A 20,435-nucleotide genomic window follows, 5' to 3' on the forward strand; every position below is an offset into this window, starting at 1 on the left:
AATAGTAATGTTTGCCGATGATACAAGTATCCTCGTAAAAGGACCCAACTCCACAATGCAGGATAGAGCCATGACAGTCTCTACTCAAGTACAAATGGTTCACTGCGAATAGCCTAACCTTAAATCTTTCAAAAACCAATATAATACAGTTTCTGACAAAAGATAAAAAAATAAAGCTCCTGAAATACATGTTAACAATCACAAAATTAATGAAACCACACATACAAAATTCCTATGTATCCAGGTAGACAGTCACCTAAGATGGAAAGAACATATTGATCAGCTGGTCAAGAAATGTAGCTCATTGTGCTTTGCACTAAGAGCTCTCCATCAGTTTGTAGAAAGAGAAATAATGTTGGTGTCATATTTCGCATATTTCCATTCTCTTCTGGGTAAATGCTGCAGGTGTTGAAAAAGTATTCAGAATACAAAAATGAGCAGCAAGGCTAATATATAGGGTCCCTAATGGGACATCTTGCAGAGGTCTCTTCAAATCTCTCAGGACGCTTACCATCACAGGTCAGTATATTACTCACTGATGTTATTTGTAGCCAACAACAGGGAATTGTTTCAGAAAAATTGTTACATCCACATCCGTGACACAAGACAGGTGAAAAATTTTCAACAAGGATCTGCGACTCTCACTAAAGTACATAGGGGAGTTACTGAATCAGGTATAAAGGTCTTCAATAAGCTCCCCATCAATATAAAAAAAGGAAATAAATAATGTACAGGTTTTCAAAAGGAAACTAAAATTATTCCTCATCGAACAAACTTTCTATAAAATGAATGAATACTTAGAGCTATAAGGTATAAGAGTGGGTGAAACTGCCTAAGAAAAGCACTCCTCTAGAGATAAAGTGTGATGCTGTTACTTGTAGTTTAATTGAAATTGTGGTGATACAATGTAAATTTATCTGTTTCATTATGAGAAAACGTGAACTCCCATGTATCTCACTCTCTTGAGCATTCACTTAAACCTTTTCTTAAGGAATGCAGTTAAAATTTGTATTCAATTCAAACCATGACCACGAAGAAAATTTACTTGCTTATATACCGAGTGATCAAAAAGTCAGTATAAATTTTAAAACTGAATAAATCATGGAATAATGTAGATAGAGAGGTACAAATTGACACACATGCTTGGAATGACATGGGGTTTTATTAGAACCAAAAAATACAAGAGTTCAAAAAATGTCTGACAGATGGCGCTTCATCTGATCAGAATAGCAATAACTAGCATAACAAAGTAAGACAAAGCAAAGATGATGTTCTTTACAGGAAATGCTCAATATGTCCACCATCATTCCTCAACAATAGCTGTAGTTGAGGAATAATGTTGTGAACAGCACTGTAAAGCATGTCCGGAGTTATGGTGAGGCACTGGCATTGGATGTTGTCTTTCAGCATCCCTAGAGATGTCGGTCAATCATGATACACTTGCGACTTCAGGAAACCCCAAAGCCAATAATCGCACAGACTGAGGTCTGGCGACCCGGGAGTCCAAGCGTGACAAAATTGGCGGCTGAGCACACGATCATCACCAAACGATGTGCACACGAGATATTTCATGCATCTAGCAACATGGGGTGGAGCGCCATCCTGTATAAACATCGTACGTTCCAGCAGGTGTTTATCAGCCAGGCTGGGGATGATGCGATTCTGTAACATATCGGCGTACCTCTCACCCGTCACGGTAGCAGTTACAAAACCTGAATCACGCATTTCCTCGAAGAAAAAAGGTCCAATAATGGTAGATGTGGTAAATCCAACCCATACCAAAACAGTTATAGGATTTTCGGTAGCCAAAATTCTGCAGTTGTGGGCATTGACAGACCCTCGGAGCACGAAATGAGCTTCGTCGGTCCACAACATGTTACTGAACCAATCATCATGTTCCGCAATCTTTTGATACGCCCACACTGCAAATGCCCTCCGCTTCACTAAATTGCCAGGTAACAGTTCATGATGCGATGGATTTTGCACAGATAGCATCAGAGGGTACGCCTAAGTGCCAATCAAACAGTAGTGTACGGAATGCCGGTGCAATGTGCAACTGCATGAGCACTGCCTTCCCTGTGCATAGACGAACCCGCTGCAGTCTCCATTTCTTCCTGAACTGTCTCCGCAGCATTACGCCTTGTGCTCGGTCGGCCACATGGGGTCTATCGTCGAAACATCCCATGGCTTCGAAATTCGAAATGATTCTCGCCACAGCTGCATTTGTCAACGGACCTTTACCCATTCGAATCCCCTTCCTATGGCGATAGGATCATAATGTTGAACTAGCACATTCCCCATTCTGATAATACAGCTTCACTAAAAGCGCCTTCCCAGGTAACATCAACATGCTGCGACTGCTGGTGCATCTGATTCTCTCTCTCATTACAGCTCCTTTTATACACGATTGTCATGCATAGTCACTGACGTTTTGCTGTCCAGCACCATATGTTGGACATTCTGTGTTTTTTTCTTTTTTTTCCCCTAATAAAACCCCATGTCATTCCAAGCATGTGTGTCAATTTTTACCTCTCAATCTACATTATTCTGTGGTTTATTAAGGTTTCAAATCTATACTGACTTTTATTACTTGTACACTGGCTGTATAATATGTAATCAACAGGACCAAATAAATAAATAAATAAAGAGCTTCTGAATAGAATACATGATAGTGTGAATGAAGGCCAGGTTGAGAGAGACTGTAGTATTTTGATGATTAGTAATAATGTAAATTATTTACCATTAATGAAATATAGTGCAAGTGATGTTAAAAGACTGTGTACAAGCAGTAATTAAAATAGTTGTCAAAGATAAGGAGCTTGTTAGTAAGAAAAACACGAAAAATTTGTAGTTGGCACTGAAGTCAGTGAAAGATAAACAGTAAAAGCAGATGTAGATAAGGTTGTAATGAACAGTGTGTATGTTGAAAGTAAGGGAAAATCAAAATAGATTGCCGATAAGTTGCCAACAGCAGCTGTTGTTAAATTATTAAAGTTTAAAGATGAGGCAAATAATGTGATGGGGAGAGTAAGAGCTCTTTGTCTTCATTTTAAAGCTAGTGATTGGAAAAGAGTGGTGTTTAATATAAATGTATAAAAAGTAATTTTTATATGTTAGTAATGTTCTTTGCTTGTATGTTCATTGAATACAAAGTGGTGAGAGCATTTATGTTTACTGGGTGTAGGAAGTATAGAAACTTTGTGGTATGTGGCACAGGTTAAGCAAACATTATAAAATATAAAGGTGGAACTACACCCCCATTTGCAAAAAGAGGTGTTGGAGAAGGGAGACATATTCATAGTGAATCCACTAATTGGTAGCAGGTGCATTACACTTTAATGAGCACACTACTGCAAAGTCATCACCAATCTGCATAATTCTATCCTTTCTCTCCAGAATCAGGCTATTCTCTGACTATCCTATCCTTAGTTTATAAGAAGAAATGGACAGTTCTCTCTTACTATCCAAAAAAGTAAATAAAGATATAGCATGTCAGTGCTCAAATTTTATATGAATATTTTTGGGTTAAAGGTTTTGTAAGTTCACGTATTGATAGTAAGTAAGAGAATGGAAAAGCATACAATGTTTACTGAAGTTTATAATGAAACAGCTTATGTTTCTGAGGGCTGTAATGATGAAAAATTATGCGTAAAAAATGATAAATTTATTTCATCTAGAAACACAATGCAATATACGAGGTAAGCCACTGTATAATAAAATACTAATTGACAGAAAATATGGAGAAACTACAAATATAAACTTAATGAAAAATTTATATTAGCAGCAGAAAAAGATCTTTAAAGTATGTGTTTCAGTAATACATCTGGAAATATATGAAACTGAGAAAGTTCTTAACATAGTTTAAAGTGAAATTGATTTCATTTGTATATATGAAAGCTCAAGTTTTCAGTATGTGCCTTGTTATAAGCCTTCAGGCTAAGATTAAGAATATGTCAGTAAAAATAAATAATGCTGCCTTCAGTGAAGTTAATTAAGAACAGTGTGTCTTGAAAAAGCCCTTCAGGTGTTAGGAAAGTAGAGTACAATGAGTTTTCTGGCTCTCTGCTTTTGTCTGTAGTGTGCTAGGAAGTAATCTTTTCTCAAAAATATTGAACTGGGAACATATTGGTATCACTGCTTATGTATCACTTGTGAAGTGGGCAGGCTTTACTGCTGCACACATGCACTGTGCTCAGGGAAGAGACTATTGTAACAGTGTGGTGACAGTAATTCATGACATACATGCTTGTCATAAATGTATTTATTCAGCACAAATGGGTAAATAACAACTGACAAAAAGAAATATATTGGTAAGTTCTGTTAACTGGTGATTGTAGTACATGGTGTTTTCACAATGGTCCCACTTGAACACCGTCCTGGAACATATAGACTCCCCAGTGATGAGCTTGTCAACAGATCATGTGACTGCAGGAGAACAATGTATGCATGTCCAGAATGAAGTAAACTTTCTTCACAACTACGCAGCACTATGTACTTCATGAACATGACAAAATGAAAGCAAAAATGAACAGACAGCCAAAATAAACTTCCATATATGTTGGTGGGGAGTTTACATTGGTCTCAACCCTTGTGGTCATCGGGTTGGAGAAATACTCCCTGGAGAAACATGTCTGCCCATACAGTGGTTCAGCTGACACTACTGTAGGTTTTGCTGACCACACCTGTGTGTGCCACACATGTTGCCAGAATTTCACCTGTCAGTAACTCTGCCCACCAGTGGCTACCTGACACCACTAACTTGTGCCAACTATGAGCAGCTCTGGTCCATTCACGCATTTCTGCAGCACGGCTGCCACACAGATCTTCTCTTTGAGAGCAGAGCTTGGGAGCTGAGAAAAATGGCGGGCATCTGGCCTGTGGTTGGCTTGTGTGACAGATATGTGGACTTCACATGCTTTATAATGAAGTTACTGTGAGCGCGATGGTGGTGGGCCTGTCAGTGGTGACTGGGCAGTGGCACTTAATGTCAGCATGCAGGTCCAGCCAGGAGCAGCATGCCGTGGCCTCACACAGCTGGCTAGTGACAGCAGCAGCAGGCCCACTGGATGTGAACAGTTTGTAGTAACATGTGGCTGGACTCAAGGTTGTGAGTCACATGGAAACACATTGCCTTGAAGAACACTGATAATAAAAGGCAACAAAATAAAGTGTTCACAAATTGCACATTGTTTGGAATGGCATAAAATAATAGAGGTGTTCTGACATCACCAAGTTGCTCTTTGGCCTGCACTTATACCCAAAGATGTTTACTGTGTTGATTTGTCAACAAGGTCATCATTGAAGTGGCTGGAGGACTTCAAATGGCAGAGTGACTTCCCGTTGTTGAGTGCACTGAGCAGTTCGTGGGTCATGATCAACTTACACGTCAACAATGTCACTGTAGCCTTCATTCTGAAAGAAGTGTGTTGGTGTGACAAAAAGTTGGCTCATTGCAGGACTAACATGTAAATGGCAATATCAATGTGTTACTCCTTCAATATGGTTTGCTGCTGCTACTCATTACAGTTATTGTTTGTAAATAAGCAAAGCAGGGATTCTGATGTTTAATTATTGATATAATTAAGTAATGAGCTTTATGGAGCTGTGATGTATTAAGTAATGGAGAAGTTTATTGTAATGAATTGATGAGATATAAGATATATGAATTGAGAAAATAATGCAATATTGTGAGATATATGTGAAACAGTGATGTGGAGGGACCCTGGCTTTGTAGAAATTTCTTTTCTGAATACACTTCTTCAGTCAACAGGTACATAAGTAGAGAAATAAATGAAATAACTGGCACTGACAATTGGTAAAGAATGACAAAGCACAAGAGTGCACTGTTTTGTTGTAATGACACCTCTAAATATTAAGAGGCAACTTGTTGAGATCCTACTTAAAAGTATGACATTTTATGCAGTAACATTCTCCATGAGAAATAATGGTAATAATAGAAATCTTCTAAGGAATAATTTGGAAAGGCTAACTGAATTATTAATTGGTATGATGACTTGCTGCATATAAGCTGCTGCAAAATTTGTTTCAGTGACTCTATAATTTTTATATCCTATCTGATGTAATTGTTTTTCTTTTTTGGAGGTATGTTCCATCTATCCAACAAGCCAAAGGCAGTTTCTTTATTGCCATACACATTCCACCTTCTTTATTTGGGAAACATTTTCAGTGGCCTGCAATACATGTTTCTGACATAAATTAAAAGTTGCTATGACTTTCACTAACTCGATTGATATGTTCAAAAAGGTTGAGTGGTCATATTTCAGAAGAGACCAACTGAGTAAATAAAGTAGCTTCCATTTTCATGTAATTTCCCTACATATTAGATTATAAATTTTCATGGTTATATTATACTATAAAAACTAAACTAAACTTCTCCCGAACAGGCCATGAAGGCCCAACAGTACCGACAGGCCGCTGTGTCATCCTCAGCCCATAGGCGTCACTGGATGCGGTATGGAGAGCCATGTGGTCAGCACACCGCTCTCCCAGCCATATGTCAGTTTCCGAGACCGGAGCCACTACTTCTCAATCAAGTAGCTCCTCAGTTTGCCTCACAAGGGTTGTGTGCACCCCGCTTGCCAACAGTGCTCGGCAGACCGGATGGTCACCCATCAAAGTGCTAGCGCAGCCCGACAGCGCTTAACTTCGATGATCTGACAGGAACCGGTGTTACCACTGTGGCAAGGCCGTTGGCAGTTATATTATACTGCTAACTGTAAATGCAAATTATGAAGAACAAATGCAAATGATGAGAAAACAACTTTATTACAGGTAGAAATATAAGAACTCCTAATGGAATAATGTTAAAAATTTGTTTGTTTTTCCATTTTTACAAATGATGAGCACCACCTTGTCCATGGACTCAGATCAATATGTAGAGGAGGATTCACAGCATGGACCTACAGTAGGCAGTGAGAAAATTTGTGCTAGCAGTGAGTGAAACAATCAAGTATTGTAAATACTTTTTGTACTATCTATTATGATGATATGCTGTTGTAATTTTTTTTTTTTTTTTTTTTAAGTTTTGTGAAATGATGACATGAAAAGGATGACCAGTGAAGTTGTTAGGTAAAAAATTATTTTAGGTACCACATTTTAAGGTGAACTTAAAAGTATTGTGAGGATACTACTTTTTTCAGGGTTTCTGAACAAATGCAGAAGACTCTTATAGGTCATTGAATTATCCAGTCAGCTATTTGTTAATGACTGGCTGGAGGTGAAGAGACATAGTAAGTTGAAATCTAATCTGTCTGTTATGTTTCTTACTCCCAAGAATAACTAAAATTGTGTTTACACATTTACAGTATATATCCAGTGCAGTTGCATATGTAATAGGTAATATTGTGCACTTCACAAAACAAAAATACATAGTATGCTGTGACCATAAAATCATCAAGTCACAGTTGGAATTGGTCAACTCATACAAATACCTGGATGTAACACATTGTAAGAACATGAAATGGAATGATCACATAAGCTCAATTGTGGGTAAAGCAGATGGTATTCTTCAGTTTATTAGTAGAATTATGGGGAAGCACACTCAGTTTACAAAGTAGATTACTTAAAAATCACTCATGTGACCCATTCTAGAATATTGCTCAAGTGTGTGGAAGCTGTACCAAATAGAATTAACAGGGGATATTGGACGTACACAGAGAAGGGCGAATGGTTACAGGCTTGTCTGACCCACGGGAAAGTGTGACAGAGATGGTGATGAAACTGCACTGGCAGACTCTTGAAGACAGATGGTGAGGACAAGATTAGAATAATTACAGCATGCACAGAGGCATTCAAAGAATCATTCTTCCCATGCTCCATACATAAATGGAATGGGAAGAAAACCTAATAGCTGGTACGATGGGACAAACCCTATGCGTTTGCAGAGTATGGATAAAGATGGAGAATATGTCAAATTGTTATTTATGCAAACTCTCATTTAGACTTATATTTCAATTCTTTGTATTTACAGAAACATGAGTAATTTACACTTAAAGACATTTAAAATTATGACAGTGGCACATAACTGAAAAACATTTTGAACAAACCAAGGGCATAGGAGATATTAAACTTCCTGGCAGATTAAAACTGTGTGCCTGACCGAGACTCGAACTCGGGACCTTTGCCTTTCGCGGGCAAGTGCGGTGTCGGGCACACAGTTTTAATCTGCCAGGAAGTTTCATATCAGCGCACACTCCGCTGCAGAGTGAAAATCTCATATAGGAGATATTGTTACCACTCATTAACCACCAGCTGCCTACTTTGGTTTAGGGACCGATGACCATCGTAGTCTGGTCTTTCCACTCCCACAAACCAACCAACCAACCTACTTTGGTTTAATGACTGCGAGATTCTGAACTTTGAGAATATATTTTTATTCCAATAATTTTTTTGAATCAGACAGCACCTCTCACTATCTAATTCAGTCAACAATTAAGAATTTGAATAAATTCGGACCATAAAATATTTATTTCAAGATGGATGCTATACTCATAAGTAGGGGATTTCAGATGACCTGTAATAATAATGTTCCATTTGTTTTTGTGAATTAATAACATGAAACATTTTTTAATATACCAAACAATAGCAAATTCTTAGAATCTGTGCAGAATATTGAAATCTATGCAAGCCAAATTTCAAAATGTTACATAGTTTCAGAATTCACATCATGTTCTTACACTAGTCCTTAAACACTCACCCCTCTCCCAAAATTGCAGTCTGCACCCAAAATTCATACAACTGTCATCTCTATTTTGGATCACATTACAGCCTGCAAATGACCAACACCGGGATATTACGTATATGTTGGTTTGTGTTAAAGTCTGCATATTGAGAGCATGATGTTCACAAATCTGTGTTTCTTAAAGTTATATTCTGTGTCTCAAATTAATACACACAGCAAGTGTGTTTGTGGAGAATCTGAAACTGTGTAATATGTTTCAGTCTTAAAATCTCAGGTGAACTAGTAAATATTAAACTTAAAATTGCTAATGACCTTATAACTCCAGTTAGAGGATGGTGTTATAAATTCTGGTGACAATACTATAAACTTTATTTTGTGCACTGTTACTTTCATGTGTCTGCCACTGTACATCATGCCCCTATGAACTTTTACCAATACTACAACAGTGTGCCATGATCAGGTGATTCTTCTTCCTTATTATTTGCAATGGAAGAGATGCACATTCTTTTACCCGTATAAAATTTGAATTGTGAACTGTTAACTAGCAATCAATGATGATAAAGTTCAATTAATGTGGGATGAACCATTTTTAAAATGGATTTCTTCTTTGGTCTACTCATTTGGTATTATCTCTATTAGCATTAATTTCCAGGGTATCATTTCAGTATTAGATAATGGACTTCAAAATTTGTCAAAACTAAGTCCAACGTCAAACAACTGGTAAGTGTACATCACGAAGGAGACTGAAATACACTAGATACCATGTTTCCATAGAAGTCTACCAATCTTTTTCAATATCAGGCCAGTATAAGTTATGAAAGTCATTTTTGGTTCTCTTCATTGATCTCAGTCACAACCTCTGCCCCACACATTCTTGATTTTGAATGTATCACCTGTTCAGTTTGATGGTCTGAGTACCCACTCCTTTGGAACACTATATGTGGATGTTGTAATTCTTTGGCAAGTATCTCATAGTCTGGAAGTGTTTGAGTCTATTAACTAGAGTCTTTATCACCAAATTTCCCTGTGACAGATGGTGATGGCTTGAGGTGTGACAACAGAGATCAGTGTGTTGGTTTCCTGTATACACTGTGACCTAGTGATTCCTCCATTCTTCTAGGAGTGTACACCTCTGAAATGGTCATATGAGGTGTGCACTGTGGTCACAGTGACTCTCAATTATTTGCTGGAGCAATTATCTGAAAATAGAATATTTTATAATGAAATTGGACCCTCATGCACTAAACTCATTTCATTTGACCTCTCTCATGCACTTTTTCAATCAATATTAGTATTAACACATTGAAAATTCGAGACTAAATAAAAATTGTTCTGGAAACTTTTCAATGAGGAAACTTAAAAGTGATTCTGATCTAAAGACCTTATTTGCACTTTAAATAAATTAATAAGCTATTCATTTAATGAAATACACATTACACAAATATTTTGAGTTGTCTTCAATTGTTCATAAATCCATTCATTCATTATTTCTGTGCTCTTGGAATAAACACTATAATGTTACTGGCAACTGGCCAGCCTCTTCTTTTAAGGACAGTTGTGTTTCAACAATGACCATTTTTACTGTGGATGACTCTAACTTCTTCATTGCTGTTTGAAGATTTAGGAGACTGATCAATTTTGCTTCAGAATCAGTTTCATCACCATAGTCACTTACGTCACTTTCATACCTGAGTTCTACTGACAATGCTTCCCATATAGCACTTTCCACTAGTAAAATGGCATTCCTGTGTGCCATTTTCACATAAATGAACTTTGTGCTAAGTGACAGAAGAGGTACACAATGTGTACTCCCAGTTCACAATGACCCATCAAAAAATATTTCTGTTAAATTAGATGACAATGTCTCATAACTTCAAACGTAAATCCTCTGCTCGGTCTTACTCAATGTTGAACTTAAAGTGGTGGCAGCAGACTGTGTACACTAAGTGATCAAAAGTATCCGGACACCTGGATGAAAATGACTTACAAGTTAGTGGTGCCCTCCATTGGTAATGCTGGAATTCAATACGGTGTTGGCCAACCATTAGCTTTGATGACAGCTTCCACTGTCACAGGCATATGTTCAATGAGGTGCTGGACGGTTTCTTAGGGAATGGTAGCCCATTCTTCACAGAGTGCTGCATTCAGGAGAGGTAACGATGTCGGTCGGTGAGGCCTGTCACGAAGTCGGCGCTCCAAAACATCCAAAAGGTGTTCTACAGGATTCAGCTCAGGACTCTGTGCAGGCTAGTCCATTACAGGGATTTTATTGTCATATAACCACTCCACCACAGGCTGTGCATTATGAACAGTTGCTCAATCGTGTTGAAAGATGCAATCGCCTGCCTCGAATTGTTCTTCAACAGTGGGAAGATGACATTCACCAGACATTCGCCATACCCACACCCTGCCATCAGATTGCCATTGTCCATAACTACTGCAGAAGTATCAGCATTCATCACCCCACACAAAATTGTTCCACTGTTTAATCATTCAATGTTTATGCTCCTTACACCAAGCGATGCATCATTTGGTATTTACCAGCGTGATGTGTGGCTTATGAGCAGCTGATCGACCATGAAATGCAACTTTTCTCACCTGTGCTGTCATAGTACTTGTAATGGATCCTGATGCAGTTTGCAATTCCTGTGTGAATGTCTGGATAGAAGTCTGCCTATTACACAATACGATCCTCTTCAACTGTCACTGGTCTCTGTCAGTCAACACATGAGGTCGGCCTGTACGCTTTTGTGCTATACATGTCCTTTCACATTTCCATTTCACTATCACACTGGAAACAGTGGACCTAGGGATGTTTAGGAGTGTGGAAATTTCATGTACAGACGTATGACACAAGTGACACCCAATCACCTGATGACGTTCGAAACCCGTGAGTTCCACGGAGCGCCCCATTCTGCTGTCTCACAATGACTACTGAGGTTGCTGATATGGAGTACCTGGCAGTATGTGGCAACACAATGCACCTAATATGATAAACATATGTAAAAAGAAAGATGATGAAACTTACCAAACAAAAGTGCTGGCAGGTCGATAGACACACAAACAAACACAAACATACACACAAAATTCTAGCTTTCGCAACCAATGGTTGCCTCGTCAGGAAAGAGGGAAGGAGAAGGAAAGACAAAAGGATATGGGTTTTAAGGGAGAGGGTAAGGAGTCATTCCAATCCCGGGAGCGGAAAGACTTACCTTAGGGGGAAAAAAGGACAGGTATACACTCGCACACACACACATATCCATCCACACATACACAGACACAAGCAGACATTTGTAAAGGCAAAGAGTTTGGGCAGAGATGTCAGTCGGGGCGGATGTACAGAGGCAAAGATGAAGTTGAAAGACAGGTGAGGTATGAGCGGCGGCAAATTGAAATTAGAAATTAGCGGAGATTGAGGCCTGGCGGATAGCGAGAAGAAAGGATATGCTGAAGGGCAAGTTCCCATCTCCGGAGTTCTGACAGGTTGGTGTTAGTGGGAAGTATCCAGATAACCCGGACAGTGTAACACTGTGCCAAGATGTGCTGGCCGTGCACCAAGGCATGTTTAGCCACAGGGTGATCCTCATTACCAACAAACACTGTCTGCCTGTGTCCATTCATGCGAATGGACAGTTTGTTGCTGGTCATTCCCACATAGAACGCTTCACAGTGTAGGCAGGTCAGTTGGTAAATCACGTGGGTGCTTTCACACGTGGCTCTGCCTTTGATCGTGTACACCTTCCGGGTCACAGGACTGGAATAGGTGGTGGTGGGAGGGTGCATGGGACAGGTTTTACACCGGGGGCGGTTACAGGGATAGGAGCCAGAGGGTAGGGAAGGTGGTTTGGGGATTTCATAGGGATGAACTAAGAGGTTGCGAAGGTTAGGTGGACGGCGGAAAGACACTCTTGGTGGAGTGGGGAGGATTTCATGAAGGATGGATCTCATTTCAGGGCAGGATTTGAGGAAGTCGTATCCCTGCTGGAGAGCCACATTCAGAATCTGATCCAGTCCCGGAAAGTATCCTGTCACAAGTGGGGCACTTTTGGGGTTCTTCTGTGGAAGGTTCCGGGTTTGAGGAGATGAGGATGTGGCTCTGGTTATTTGCTTCTGTACCAGGTCGGGAGGGTAGTTACGGGATGCAAAAGCTGTTTTCAGGTTGTTGGTGTAATGGTTCAAGGATTCCGGACTGGAGCAGATTCGTTTGCCACGAAGACCCAGGCTGTAGGGAAGGGACCGTCTGATGTGGAATGGGTGGCAGCTGTCATAATGGAGGTACTGTTGCTTGTTGGTGGGTTTAATGTGGACGGACGTGTGAAGCTGGCCATTGGACAGTTGGAGGTCAACGTCAAGGAAAGTGGCATGGGATTTGGAGTAGGACCAGGTGAATCTGATGGAACCAAAGAAGTTAAGGTTGGAGAGGAAATTCTGGAGTTCTTCTTCACTGTGAGTCCAGATCACGAAAATGTCATCAATAAATCTGTACCAAACTTCGGGTTGGCAGGCCTGGGTAACCAGGAAGGCTTCCTCTAAGCGACCCATGAATAGGTTGGCATACGAGGGGGCCATCCTGGTACCCATGGCTGTTCCCTTTAATTGTTGGTATGTCTGGCCTTCAAAAGTGAAGAAGTTGTGGGTCAGGATGAAGCTGGCTAAGGTAATGAGGAAAGAGGTTTTAGGTAGGGCGGCAGGTGATCGGCGTGAAAGGAAGTGCTCCATCGCAGCGAGGCCCTGGACATGCGGAATATTTGTGTATAAGGAAGTGGCATCAATGGTTACAAGGATGGTTTCCGGGGGAGTGTCTTTCCGCCGTCCACCTAACCTTCGCAACCTCTTAGTTCATCCCTATGAAATCCCCAAACCACCTTTCCTACCCTCTGGCTCCTATCCCTGTAACCGCCCCCGGTGTAAAACCTGTCCCATGCACCCTCCCACCACCACCTATTCCAGTCCTGTAACCCGGAAGGTGTACACGATCAAAGGCAGAGCCACGTGTGAAAGCACCCACGTGATTTACCAACTGACCTGCCTACACTGTGAAGCGTTCTATGTGGGAATGACCAGCAACAAACTGTCCATTCGCATGAATGGACACAGGCAGACAGTGTTTGTTGGTAATGAGGATCACCCTGTGGCTAAACATGCCTTGGTGCACGGCCAGCACATCTTGGCACAGTGTTACACTGTCCGGGTTATCTGGATACTTCCCACTAACACCAACCTGTCAGAACTCCGGAGATGGGAACTTGCCCTTCAGCATATCCTTTCTTCTCGCTATCCGCCAGGCCTCAATCTCCGCTAATTTCTAATTTCAATTTGCCGCCGCTCATACCTCACCTGTCTTTCAACTTCATCTTTGCCTCTGTACATCCGCCCCGACTGACATCTCTGCCCAAACTCTTTGCCTTTACAAATGTCTGCTTGTGTCTGTGTATGTGTGGATGGATATGTGTGTGTGTGTGCGAGTGTATACCTGTCCTTTTTTCCCCCTAAGGTAAGTCTTTCCGCTCCCGGGATTGGAATGACTCCTTACCCTCTCCCTTAAAACCCATATCCTTTTGTCTTTCCTTCTCCTTCCCTCTTTCCTGACGAGGCAACCATTGGTTGCGAAAGCTAGAATTTTGTGTGTATGTTTGTGTTTGTTTGTGTGTCTATCGACCTGCCAGCGCTTTTGTTTGGTAAGTTTCATCATCTTTCTTTTTAGATATATTTTTCCCACGTGGAATGTTTCCCTCTATTATATTCATAATATGATAAACATATGTTTTTGGGGGGTGTCCAGATACTTTTGATCACATAGTGTGTGTGCAGTGGTGCATGCAGAGTAACAAACAAAAAACTCCAGAGTCAGAGTGACACTGTTGTATATTTCTATGGTTGACTAACATGTTGAGGAAATATGGTTGGTCCTCTTTTTTAAGTTTGATGATGAATTTTATATTGCGATGAATGTAGTTTAAATTTCCAGGAACTCTTGGAAACTCTTCCACTTCATGTAGCCACCACATGTTGTGATAACAGACAACCCATTGCCACACCATCAGTTTTCTTATAATATTTTCTATCAAACAGCAAATAAGTAGATAACAGAATGTGACTAAAAGCTCTGTGAAGCAATTGTTGAACCTCTCGGTGATTAGTTCCAAGGAACCAGAAAGTTGAAGTCACATAAAGTGGAAAATACATCAAAACTGACCACAATATCTGTATTCCAGAGCCACAATTGACTGACGTGGTATGCAAACACAGTGGATTTGTAGATGTGGTGTTCATGCAGCCCCACGTATTTGCTGAGAGTGGATTTCAGGTAACTTTCTAGCTGGTAAGTAGGTGTGCCTAAATTACTAAGTATCGCTCTTCAAGGAATTTCTTTCTTGTGTATCTTAGGAAGACCAGATAGTCATGGTGGTACTGATACTTATGTTTTAAGACCCATTATGATGTTAGATGGTGTGATGAAGGAAGCTGGGATCTCTTTACTTCCTCTCTTGTTTTGACATCTCCCTCCATAAATTCATTTTATTTTCATTTTTGCCTAATTACCATTAACATGCATGAGTATAATCTGCATTTACATAAAAGAAAAAGTTTGACCCTCAGTCTTCTGAAGTATAGCACCAGGTCTAATTTTGTACTTATTTTTGTGTTTGCAATTAATTTCCTAATTTATTTTGACCATTCCTAGTTAATATTTTTTGTTACAGGGTGAAATCAGTAATTGTTTTGTGACTTAGATTCAATTGTTGACATATAAACAAATATCAATTCTGCACTAATTATAAACATTTGGAAGAAGAACTACTAGGTTTCTTTAAGTATTTATTTCCTCTGTTCAAAAACATATTAGCAAAGCCCGCCCTTAATCAATTCCAAAAAATTTACCAGGTTTGTCAAAAGTATTGGTGGTATAATTATGTCTGTTAATTTCATTATTTACACAAATATTTATGTCTAACATTTGTGATAGAAGGAACTGTTAAAAAGGAGGAATTTTTCGATGTATTCAGTTACTTGAATGAGTTTTAATTGTAATTTCTGTAACTTAAACATGGAACAATCTATAGTTTCAGTTTCTATTATTGTGAGGATATATAATGGACCAATTTTTGGTCTCAAGACAGTTATTCCAGAGTCAAGTTTCAGATGGGAATTATGGATTGGTTAAATTAACAATAAATCAATTTAACAGTGGATTAAGTGTAACACAAATAGGATGTGTGTTAAAACAGTTAATGACAATTTCTGTTCAATTTATTTGAGAAATAGTGTCACACGTACCGTATCATTCTGCAAGAACTGTGAACTATGTGGTTAGGTTTTTACTACTCATAGATGTTCAACAGCAAACTATTGTAGTAGTATGCTGATGTTCACTTGCAACCTATTAATGAGGCTTATCAACATTTACCAATAGTGAACTGGCCACATAATTGTGTAATATTGGGGGGTTGTGAACAGTGAAAGTAACCCAGGTTCGAGTCCTGGTCGGGGCACACATTTTCAGCTGTCCCCATCAAGGTATATCAACAATGTCTGTCGTCAGCTGAGGGTTTCAATTTATTATCAGTTATTCTAGAGAAGCTGCATGGTCATCAATGGTATCTGTTCTTTCGAGATCAGTTACTATATATATATATATATATATATATATATATATATATATATATATATATATATATATATATATATATATATATATATATATATATATATATATATATATATATATATATATATATATTGTGCAGTTTTTGTTCACATAGTCCAAGAGTGTATACCATTTTATGTTTTGTTGAATCGATATACTGAGAAATTTTGTGCTCCCTGTTTTTTTTTCACTTTTTGTCCACTTATTTCTACAAGAGGATTAGCTGGTGCCCCATTCTGAGTGGTGAAAACATCCACAGCAACAGTTTTTTCCAGATTTATTATCAAACTGTTTGCATCAAAGTACTGTACTGTCTTCTCTGTGATGGTCTTAATGTCATTTCCAAAGTTTTTGTTTGCTACTTACTGTAATTCAGATGCATGTGTCATCTGCAAATTGATATAGCTCACTATTTTTACAGTTTATATGTAAATCGTTTACATATAGTAAGAACAGAATTGGACCCAATATGGAACCTTGGGGAACTCCATGTTTGACCACTAATAAATTTGACTGATGAGTTTTGATTGTCCCATTTACTTCATGTGTTACGTCTATGAGCTCTTTTCTTTCATGGAGGTATGATTTAATCCAGTTATGTGCTACTCGCCTAATACCCCAGTTCTGAAACTTATCTAGTAATTTCTCATGCTTGATGATATCAAACACATCCTGAATGGAGTCCCATTACATGTGGAGTGCCTCAGGGCTCAATTCTTGGGCCACTATTATTCGTGATTTTTATAAATGATCTACCATCATGTACAAGCCTGCCGTGTAAATTTAAATTATTTGCTGATGATACCACAATTTTTATGAGCAGTAGAACAGACAACAATCTTGAGGAACTCATTAATCACATACTCTCAGATGTGGTTAATTGGTTCAAGGTGAATGGTCTCTCATTAAATTCCAGTATGACCAGCTTTATTCAATTCTGTACAAAAACAGAAAAAGAGAGAGAGATAAGTGTGACATGTGGTAATCAACCAATAGTAAGAATGGAAACAACAAAATATCTTGGAGTGCACATTGACAAGAAAATGAACTGGTCTTCACATATTATTGATCTCTGTAAGAGGCTTAGCTCTGCTACCTACGCTTTACGGGTTGTCACTACATGTGTTGAACCTAACACTGCAAAAGTGGCATACAATGGCTATTTTCATTCTCTCATTGAGTACAGAATTATTTTTTGGGGCAACCAGCCACTAGCATGGGAAGTGTTCATTGCACAGAAGCGAGCTTTAAGAGTTATATGTGGATTGCGCCCAAGAGACTCTTGTTGAAATAGTTTTCGTAAACTTAAAATATACACAACTACATGCCAATATATTTTTTCTCTCATGTGTTTTGTTTCTAAAAATATAGAGATATTTCAACCAAACAGTAATTATCATGAGCATAACACAAGGAGGAAGAATGACATACACAGCGAGCTCAGAAATTTGAGCTTGGCACAAAAGGGTGTCCACTACACTGGAGCTAAACTCTTCAATGCTCTTCCTCCCGAAATAAAGACAGAGATTCATAACAAGAGTAAGTTTAAGAAAGCACTAAAAATATTTCTGCTAGAAAAAGCTTTTTACAGTCTAGATGAATTTCTAACTAAATAAATTGTAATATTTTAATATTATATTATACAAGTTGACATAATGCCACTAAGAATGTTATTTAACCTGAGCTCTGTATCTGTGTGTGCTCTGTATCTGTTTTCTGTGGTGTTTTAATATTTCTAAGGAAATATGTATTTTCTTTTTCTGTATTGCTGCCCAAAGAATTTACTGTATACATTTTTATATAATTATGTACTCTAATTTCTGTATATGCAATAAGATTATCATATTGTATTTGTAAAACACTGACTTGTTCCACGCCCTTGTGTATCCAACACAGTTGAACCTATGGAACACGGAATAAATCAAATCAAATCAAAATTAATCCATAGACAGCTACCACACAATGCAGACAAATGATGTATAACACATAATTACAGCACTATTACAGTGAGACATACTTCATCCTTGTATCAGACTGTATAATACATTGCCCAAATCCACAAAAATAATTATGGACTAAAACAACTTCAAATCAATTGTGAAAGATTACTTGGTCAAGCACTACTTCTGTACAGTGAGGAAGTATCTAGAAAAATAAAACCGTAGCATCAATTAAGACTGTATTTGTAATGTGTACAACTTAATAATGTATTTTATTAAAGACGATGTGTGCAAAAGGTCAGGAAACGCATACAACATTAAGAAATGCTGGCATATATTTTGTACACTGTGCAGTTCTAGATTCACAGGAACACTAAATTCAATAAACAAAAGATTAACTGTGAAAAAGCTTTGTGTGAGATTTATTCTGGCCACAGTGACCAGACATAATGGCCGTGTGTATGTGTGTGTTTTCTACTTCAGAAGAAGGCCTTTTGACCAAAAGCTAAAATGTATAGTGGTCTTTTTGTTGTGCCTGTCTGCGACCCAACATCTCCTTGATGAGTAACAATCTAGTCTTTTCATTACATTATTCTTATTCCATCCTGGATTTTGCATGTACTGTATTTGTTTTATGTTACCTGAATGCATACAAAAATTGTTCAGCAATATTTGAATCATTTAAAAACAATCCAACTAATTTTGTTTGGTGGCTATTATTAGGGAGAGGTACCAAAATATCTTTCAATGTGAGAAATGGAATATCATGCACAGCAGTCTGCAGAAGCCAGTGGTCCAGAACCAAAAGTGATGTAGATAACAGTTAATAAAATTCTCTCACACTAACAGTGGCATCATGTGGTTTAAAATGCACAAGTTTTTGTCCAAGCACCGCTCAGGCATTGTAAAGTGGTGACTGACGTGTTTGCTCATGCTGTCCTTATATAGCAGCCCTTACCATCTGTAATGCCCCCAGTGCTCAGTCCAGCACTATATAAGGTACTTTTTCAGTCACACGAGTGCCATGCCCATTTCAGCTTTCTAATAACTGGGTCCTAAGCTGTGCTTGACTGCAGACCACCTCCTTTTCGTGAGATATTTTCAGATACTTTCATTCTGATTGCTCCTTTTATGACACTAGTTTAGAAAACATTCGTCCTTTTAGTAATAGACATTCCACTGAATGCAATTCAGTGCCCATTTTCCAGAGCAAGTTCTGCAACAGCTGATTTATCAGGATTCTAAGGCGGAACCATCTCCCACATTCCAGATGATGCTGTTCAGTAGTGTGTACAGTCTGTCCAACATAAAACTGTCCACATACACACAGTATTGTACATATTTCTGTCATTCTGAAGCCTGCATCATTTTCCAAAGGCCTCATGAGTTTAAAAAACTCTCAATAAAGATATTAGTCTTAGGCACAGATTGAAACCTGGAGATTGAAAGGTTGAATTATGTGCAGTAAAACATTACCTAACAGAGTCTGGACTGCATATCAGTGACATCATAGGTGGTAGCACCACTATAAAGAATGGCAGCAGCAACAACGTGAGTTGCCACTTGATAATGGCCGAGAAAGAGCACTTGCTCAAATGCTCATGGATCTTAAACCACTTAATGTGGCTGGGAGACTGTGAGAATTTTATCAGCATATATAGCCACAAAATTACACATTTGAAGATAAAAATAGTTTTTTTAAGCATATGTCAGTGTTTTATGGAGTGTGAAAGGTATTCCTCGCATATATTAAGTTGTTAATAATAAAATAATAACTGGTAAATAGTATACAAGTCTTCTAAATCAGCTGGACTGAAAAGTATTGAAGAAGAGAACAATGTACATGTTCACAAAATATCTTTAGAAATGGGAAAAACAGGGTATTTTTAAGTATGTATTGTCTGAGGATCTGACCCATTTACCACATTTCGAGCTTTCTGATTTATGGTGATGGGTAAGTGAAAGTATATCTGGAGTGTGTACCTCCCCTATGCCTAATATATAGAACTTTTAAGCTGGAAAATGTTTAGGACCAAATAAAAATGTTATGGGTGCTGTAGATGAATATTAAGCATACCTTCCAGTGTCATGCTCCAAGAATGGGATGGAATCAATGGAAAAGCATGGGGTAAAGTATAATGAACAC

This window comes from Schistocerca piceifrons, chromosome X, assembly GCF_021461385.2.
Source record: "Schistocerca piceifrons isolate TAMUIC-IGC-003096 chromosome X, iqSchPice1.1, whole genome shotgun sequence".
NCBI classification, from domain to species: domain Eukaryota; kingdom Metazoa; phylum Arthropoda; class Insecta; order Orthoptera; family Acrididae; genus Schistocerca; species Schistocerca piceifrons.